Below are 9,242 nucleotides of genomic sequence, written 5' to 3' on the forward strand. Positions count from 1 at the left end.
TCTTTTATCATATTATTATGTTGTGACATACTATAATATGTTTAGATGAAGACCTTGAATATACTATAGTGTATGTAAGATGTGGTGGCACATGGGGATGGCTATCATGAAACACATCTTATAGTCACTGTATATTCTAAACAGTTCCTAGTCGATTGAGCCGTCCGTTAATAATGATAAGGATTGCTCGAGATTGAGACTAGCATTTGCGATGCCGAGTACCACGTTTCATTGGTATGGAACATAGAGATGTTCAAAGCATGCAAATGGATATTCATACGATGAATGATCGAACTACCCTATCCGAACTTTCCAAGTGGTTATCACTTATCGAGTAGATAAAGTCCGCGGTTTTGGTTGTACACCATTAGTCCTTACTACTTGAAACATCATTGAGACTCTATATGCTAGTACTGTACTTTGACTCGTTTACCGACTCTATTGGGGTCATCAGGTGTCGGGATTGGGTACAGTTACGACACATATAGGAGTCGATGCTTTGTTGTCAAGGATTCACCACATACTTGCTAGTATGGATATCCTATGCAATCTGAGGAGATATTAGTGTGACGAATCTCTGGCCAGAGTACATGATGTGTTTTAAGAAATGGTTTCTTAGTAGCACATGCGATGTCACTATTTGATCTTCAAGATGCATTGCATAGTTATCGAATCTCGAACGACTCTCAATTTACCAATGGTTGTTGATTCGATCGGGATATATTGATGAAGGGACAGTACTGTATGCTAACCAAAATCTATTGGTTCTTGCAGGCACTATCAGTGATACCTAGGGAATCATGGGGCGATGTTGCTAGGCGCTCTTACCATGATTCGATGGGCAAGTCGGAAATTGTTGTTCCGAGTCACAAGGAGTTGTGAGCCCACGGCTAGCTGTATCCCTGAACCATTGAGGGTCACACAAGTAATAGATTTTTAATCCCCGTTGAGATAGTTAAATTTAAAGAGTTAAATTTAATGAACAAAGAAGTAGGACTTCTTATATCAGAGTAGAAGAGTAAGATTTCCTAAAATGACATAGGGATGGGCATTTTTTGGAAATCACTGAATTCGGATTCAGAAAATTTATCTTGACTCTAAAAGATGCAGAAATGGTTTCTGTGGACATTGGTGAAATTGGTTTATCAATCTGAGTCACGATGAATTTTATATTAATTTCTGAATATGCGGGCTTTGCTTGTCAGGCTTGAACTTATGACTAATGGGCCCTAAGCTGTTAGCAGCCCACATTATAAATAAGTTATTGCAGTACAGAAATTACACAACAGAGGCTCATAATTTTCGAACACTAGGGTTTTTGAGACCTAGAGTGTCCGCCCCTCTCTGTGTTTTCTCTCTGAAATCCAGTCTGTGAATTTCGAATTTGCAGTCTGGTTTAACAGATCAAATTCGTTAATTCTCTTCGTAGAAACTTCTGATAGATTTTCTAGTGCAATCTATCAGAGGGATTAAACTTCTGTTCGTGGACCTGATTGAAGAATTGTTCGTCCATCAGTTCCTGGGATATACAACAAGAGCAGAGTTATCTGTTGGTGTCCATAATCTCGTTTCGAGATTCAAGGTAAAAATTTAATTGTTATTTAATTTTTACACGCACAATTTAATCGTAAAGTTTTGATACCCATGATATGAAATCGTTCCATATAAAATTTTAAAACTTCTGCTGCATCGGGTATCAATTCTAATTGATCTGAACACCGTTTTCCAACAGTGGTATCAGAGCCAGGTTGCTCAGATCAAGCGATTAAATTAATCGATTGTACAAAATTTTTAAGCCTCGGTTTTTGAAACAAAACAAATTTTAAAAATTAAATTTTTTGACGGGCAAAACACGGGCAGCGATTGGATCGCTGCCCAGGGCAGCGATCGTCGCTGCCCGGCCCGAGCCCCTTTTGGGGCGCGGGCTGCCCGGGATCGTCCCGGGCGGCCCGGGAAAATTAATTTTTTAATTTTAATTAAAATTTTAATATGTTAAAATTCTATTTTTGGTCCGATCGAAAATTGTTTTTGATTAATCCACGAGGCGTCGGATCGAATTGTTTGAGTCCGAAAATTTTAAAATTTATTTTTGGATAAATTTGAATTTTTGGAAAATTTATAGATTTTATCCTTAAATTAGATTTTATGAAATTAATTATTTTTGGTACAATTGATGATAAGATATGATCTTATGGAAATATTGAGTAAAATATGATTTTATGTATAAAATTGGATTTTATATGTAAAATATGATTTTATTTGATAAAAAGATAAAATATGATTTTGTATGTAAAATAAGATTTTATATATGGAATATGATTTTATCCTTTTTAATTTAATTGCCATTGCATGTTATCCAATAAATTAATTTTGAATTAAATATTATTGGATAAGGATGATCGATTGCCATGACCAATTTTGTAGGTGTATGTTAGGGAATTTACATTTGTTTTTATTGTTGTTGGATTTATTAATGGGCCTGGTTTATGGCCCAATATGAATTGTCATATGTAATAAAAGTGGGCCTGGTTTATGGCCCGTTCCCACCCCTTAAAATGTATCCCCTACTTGTCATAGTTATTTATTGTAAATACATTATACTTAGTGGGAGATGAAGATTTGAAGACGGAGGTGGGCCTAACAGACAATAAAGACTGAAGAAATGTAAATTGGAAGCACAATGTAATAGGATTGCATTGCATACTTGCATATCACCTAGGATTGGACTTAGACTCGTGATTGGCAACCACGGGTCGATTAGTAATGGAATCGATCATCCTAAAATATAATATATGATATTATCGTTGTATGCATGTTTAGACTAAATTATATGAATCCCGCAAGCATACAAATTTTAAATGATGAGACAAATTTTCAAAAAATAAAATCTCTCATTTTAAATATGATTTAAAATTGATATCAAGATAAATAAAGGGAATTTAAATATTGTTTAAATGTTTCTACCTTCCATCAACGATCAATGTATGAGATGCTACCCGCGGATATGGTCCGGCTCATATTATTGGGGGGGCCCGTTCGTCGGAAAGCTGTACATTGGATCGACAAATGTTGTAAGTTGGGTGGAACTCCCATGGGATCGGCTCATATTATTGGGGGATCCACATGGCGACCGTCCATCACAACTTAATATTGATGAGTCATCTTGACGTGTCACAATAAACGGCGTCATATTATTGGGCCCTTATTGGACATGAGGTAAAAACGTGGAGGTTGCTTTGGAAGCAATTGGGCTCTACCTTTTGAAAATTATGGTTGGCTGATATTATTCGGGACCATAGTTTGTTAATTGGACTCCATGTTCCCACTAAAGAAAATGTTTCTCGTTTTCACTAGAGGGTAGTGAAATCGTTAAAATAGTGGGAGTGAGATTCATAAAATAAATTTTGCCTATTTTATGTCTTAGTAAATTAATTAAACAATCACTGATTATTGTCTGTTTCTTTTCAGTATTTCATTAAGATGAATTCGCGCAATCCACTATTCTCTATTCTCGAACAAAATAAACTGACTGGTGCAAACTATACGGAATGGTTCCGTAAGTTGAAGATTGTCTTGACCTCGGAGAAGATGCTCTACGTGTTAGAAAAATCGCCTCCGAAGGAAGCACCAGCTGATATAAGTCCGAAAGAGTTGGCCAAACTTGATATATGGTGGGACCATGATATCAAGGCCAAATGTTATATGCAAGCTTCGATGTCTGATGAACTCCAGAGGCGATTTGAGGATACCGTGAATGCTGCTGACATTCACGTACAACTCAAGGAACTTTTTGGGGCTCAATCGAGAGCTGAAAGGTTCGCTACTGTAAAAGAGTTAATGACGTGTCGCATGCGTGAAGGGACTTCGGTCCGTGATCATGGGGTACGAGTGATTTGGCTCATTCAGAAGTTGGTAACGCTTGATTTGGTATTGGAGCATGAACTCAATGTGGACTTATTACTTCTCTCTCTTCCTTCATCGTTTGACGATTTTGTGGTGAATTTCAATATGAACAAGATAGAGGCCTCCCTTGAAGAGATGGTCAATATGCTTGTAACTTATGAAGCCACTTTAAAGAAGGATAAATCGGTTCTCTTGGTGGGCTCCTCTTCTTCTGCTAAGAAGGGGCCAAGTACAAAGGGTAAGAAACGTTCTGCCCCATCCAAGAAAACCGACCCCGAGAAGAAGAACAAGACAAAGGCTTCAAACATGGAAAAGTCCAAGGATGTTTGCCATCACTGCAAGAAACCCGGTCATTGGAAACGTAACTGCAAGGAATATCTAGAGCAGTTGCGAACTGCGAAGGGTATGTTTTATATTGAAATAAATGTTTCACTTAATACTACTTCTTGGGTATTGGATACCGGATGTGGATCTGTGCAATGATTTGCAGGTGATGACAAGAAGTCGCAAGCTTAGAATGGGTGAGACCCAGCTGAGACTCGGAAATGGTTCTAGAGTTGAAGCCAAAGCTGTGGGAGACGTTTATTTAATTTTGCAGAACGATTTTAAGTTACTTTTGAGAGATGTTTTATTTGTTCCAGACTTGATTAAAAACATTATTTCTGTTTCTATGCTTGATAGAGATGGTTTTTCTTGCAATTTTGTGAATGAGATTTGCAATATTTACAAGAATGAATGTTTGATTGGAAATGGACAACTTGAAAACGATCTATATAACTTAAAATTAAAAGACGTTCCAATAAATTATGTTGATAAACCGGTAACAACGAACAAAAGGAAAATCGATAGTCAAAACCCGGCAAACCTTTGGCATGCTAGGCTAGGTCATATTTTCTCAAGGAGGATGAACAAGCTAGTGGGAGAGGGCATGTTTGATATGTCTGATATTAACTCTCTACCTACTTGTGAATCCTGCCAGAAAGGAAAAATGACTAAATCTCCATTCAAGGGGAAACCTGAGCGTAGTCAAAATCTGTTGGATTTGATCCATACAGATGTTTGTGGTCCATTTAGAATTGGTACTCAATTTGGCCACACCTACTTCATTACCTTTACTGATGATTATTCAAGGTATGGGTATTTATATTTAATGAAATATAAGTCTGAAGCATTTGAAAAGTTCAAAGAATTCAAGGCTGAAGTAGAAAACAAACTAGGCAAAAGTATTAAGGCACTTCGATCGGATCGTAGTGGAGAATACTTAAGTGCCGAGTTTTTGGACTATCTAAAAGAGAATGAGATTCTCTCTCAGTGGACTCCTCCTATGACACCACAGCTGAATGGTGTTTCGGAGCGTCGTAATAGGACCTTGTTGGACATGGTTCGATCCATGATGAGTTTCACTGAGCTCCCACCATCGTTTTGGGGCTACGCGCTTGAAACAGCGGTTTTGTTGTTGAACAACGTTCACACTAAAGCAGTAGATAAAACACCATACGAGTTATGGAATGGCAAAGCTCCTAAGTATTCGTACTTGAGGATTTGGGGATGTCCTGCTTACGTGAAGCAGACAGTGGGAGATAAGTTGGATAGTCGATCCATCTTATGTTATTTTGTGGGGTATCCGAAGAATTCAATCGGATATTATTTATATCATCCTGCTGAAACAAAGGTGTTTGTTTCAAGGAATGCCACCTTCTTGGTGAAGGAATTATTATTGGATAAGAAAGGCAAGATGATGGAACTCGAAGAAATTCGAGAAGAACCCGAAATACAAAATAATGATCCCATACCTCAAGAATCTTCAGAGGACACGCCTATACTTAGAAGATCCGAGAGGACTTCTAGACCTCCTATTCGATATGGTCTTCTTCTTGAAGGGGATCAAGATGAACCCGACGTTGGATGTGATCCAAGAAACTTCAAGGAAGTAATTTCTGATGCGGATTCAAATTTATGGCTTGAAGCTATGCAGTCGGAAATAGATTCGATGCATACAAACCAAGTTTGGTCTTTAGTAGATCCTCCCGATGGAATTGTTCCAATAGGGTGTAAATGGATCTACAAGAGAAAGCTTGGGCCTGATGGTAAGGTATTGACCTACAAGGCACGATTGGTGGCGAAAGGTTATACTCAAAGACAAGGAGTTGACTATGATGAAACCTTTTCACCAGTTGCAATGTTCAAGTCCATAAGAATCCTTATTGCCATAGCTGCTTGGTATGAATATGAGATATGACAAATGGATGTGAAGACTGCATTTCTTAATGGAAACATTAAGGAAGAGATCTATATGACGCAGCCTGAGGGATACACATCCATGGGAAGCGAGCATAAGGTATGCAAGCTTCAGAGATCGATCTATGGTCTCAAACAAGCATCAAGAAGTTGGAACCAGAAATTTAATGAAACAATAAAGGATTTTGGTTTCATCAAGAACCCGGAGGAACCGTGCGTGTACAAGAAAGTAGTTAAGGATGCTGTGACATTCTTAGTACTTTATGTTGATGACATCCTACTCATTGGGAATGACGTAGGGATGTTGCAGTCAACAAAGATATGGTTATCAGGTAGATTCTCGATGAAGGATTTAGGTGAGGCATCCTATATTCTAGGAATTCAGATCTATAGAGATAGATCTAAAAGAATGATAGGACTCACTCAATCAACTTACATCGAAACCATATTGAAAAGGTTTTCAATGGATGGGTCCAAGAGAGGACATCTACCTATGTGTCATGGAGTTTCTCTATCCAAGTCCATGTGTCCCAAGACTGATAAAGAGATAGAGAAAATGACACATGTACCATATGCATCAGCCATAGGTAGTATCATGTATGGGATGATATCTACCAGACCAGATGTAGCATTTGCTCTGAGTGTCACGAGCAGATATCAAGCCAATCCCGGTCAAATGCATTGGAAAGCCGTGAAGGACATTCTTAAGTACTTACGAAGGACTAAGAATATGTTCATGGTATATGGAGGAAGAGAACTGAAATTGGAAGGCTATACCGACTCTAGCTTCCAAAGTGACGTGGATGACTCGAAGTCAACCTCTGGATTTGTGTTCATGCTCAATGGCGGTGATGTCTCTTGGAAGAGTTCCAAGCAGGACACCACAGCGGATTCCACCACTGAGGCAGAATACATTGCTGCATCAGCTGCTGCTAAAGAGGCCGTTTGGATGAGGAATTTCGTCCAAGAGTTGGGCGTCATTCCTGAAGTTGTTGGTCCAGTCCCGGTGTACTGTGACAACACGGGTGTCGTTGCTCAGGCAAAGGAACCAAGGTCTCATCAAAGATCCAAACACGTACTGAGGAAATACCACATCATCCGGGAGATCATGGAAAGAGGAGACATCACTGTCGAGAGAGTGGCCTCTGCAGACAATATCGCTGATCCACTTACTAAGCCCTTGCCAGGACCATTATTTGACAAACATCGCGAAGCAATGGGACTGCGTAGTATGATTAGTTGGCTTTAGGGCAAGTGGGAGATTGAAAGAGTGGGTGCCCGGTGAGCCAACTTGTGGCTAAGGGCTTTTATGACTCTATGTATAAACAATCTTTTGTTTAATGTAATTTACACTTTTATAATGGCGTTTACTTTATCTTTTATCATATTATTATGTTGTGACATACTATAAGATGTTTAGATGAAGACCTTGAATATACTATAGTGTATGTAAGATGTGGTGGCACATGGGGATGACTATCATGAAACACATCTTATAGTCACTGTATATTCTAAACAGTTCCTAGTCGATTGAGCCGTCCGTTAATAAGGATAAGGATCGCTCGAGATTGAGACTAGCATTTGCGATGCCGAGTACCACGTTTCATTGGTATGGAACATAGAGATGTTCAAAGCATGCAAATGGATATTCATACGATGAATGATCGAACTACCCTATCCGGACTTTCCAAGTGGTTATCACTTATCGAGTGGATAAAGTCCGCGGTTTTGGTTGTACACCATTAGTCCTTACTACTTGAAACATCATTGAGACTCTATATGCTAGTACTGTACTTTGACTCGTTTACCGACTCTATTGGGGTCATCAGGTGTCGGAATTGGGTACAGTTACGACACATATAGGAGTCGATGCTTTGTTGTCAAGGATTCACCACATACTTGCTAGTATAGATATCCTATGCAATCTGAGGAGATATTAGTGTGACGAATCTCTGGCCAGAGTACATGATGTGTTTTAAGAAATGGTTTCTTAGTAGCACATGCGATGTCACTATTTGATCTTCAAGATGCATTGCATAGTTATCGAATCTCGAACGACTCTCGATTTACCAATGGTTGTTGATTCGATCGGGATATATGGATGAAGGGACCGTACTGTACGCTAACCAAAATATATTGGTTCTTGCAGGCACTATCAGTGATACCTAGGGAATCATGGGGCGATGTTGCTAGGCGCTCTTACCATGATTCGATGGGCAAGTCGGAAATTGTTGTTTCGAGTCACAAGGAGTTGTGAGCCCATGGCTAGCTGTATCCCTGAACTATTGAGGGTCACACAAGTAATGGATTTTTAATCCCCGTTGAGATAATTAAATTTAAAGAGTTAAATTTAATGAACAAAGAAGTAGGACTTCTTATATCAGAGTAGAAGAGTAAGATTTCCTAAAATGACATAGAGATGGACATTTTTTGGAAATCACTGAATTCGAATTCAGAAAATTTATCTTGACTCTAAAAGATGCAGAAATGGTTTCTGTGGACATTGGTGAAATTGGTTTATCAATCTGAGTCACGATGAATTTTATATTAATTTTTGAACATGCGGGCTTTGCTTGTCAGGCTTGAACTTATGACTAATGGGCCCTAAGCTGTTAGCAGCCCACATTATAAATAAGTTATTGCAGTACAGAAATTACACAACAGAGGCTCATAATTTTTGAACACTAGGGTTTTTGAGACCTAGAGTGGCCGCCCCTCTCTGTGTTTTCTCTCTGAAATCCAGTCTGTGAATTTCGAATTTGCAGTCTGGTTTAACGGATCAAATTCGTTAATTCTCTTCGTAGAAACTTCTGATAGATTTTCTAGTGCAATCTATCAGAGGGATTAAACTTCTGTTCGTGGACCTGATTGAAGAATTGTTCGTCCATCAGTTCCTGGGATATACAACAAGAGCAGAGTTATCTGTTGGTGTCCATAATCTCGTTTCGAGATTCAAGGTAAAAATTTAATTGTTATTTAATTTTTACACGCACAATTTAATCGTAAAGTTTTGATACCCATGATATGGAATCGTTCCATATAAAATTTTAAAACTTCCGCTGCACCGGTTATCAATTCTAATTGATCTGAACACCGTTTTC

The sequence above is a fragment of the Henckelia pumila genome, chromosome 2 (assembly GCF_033568475.1).
Source record: "Henckelia pumila isolate YLH828 chromosome 2, ASM3356847v2, whole genome shotgun sequence".
Classification (NCBI taxonomy): Eukaryota; Viridiplantae; Streptophyta; class Magnoliopsida; order Lamiales; family Gesneriaceae; genus Henckelia; species Henckelia pumila.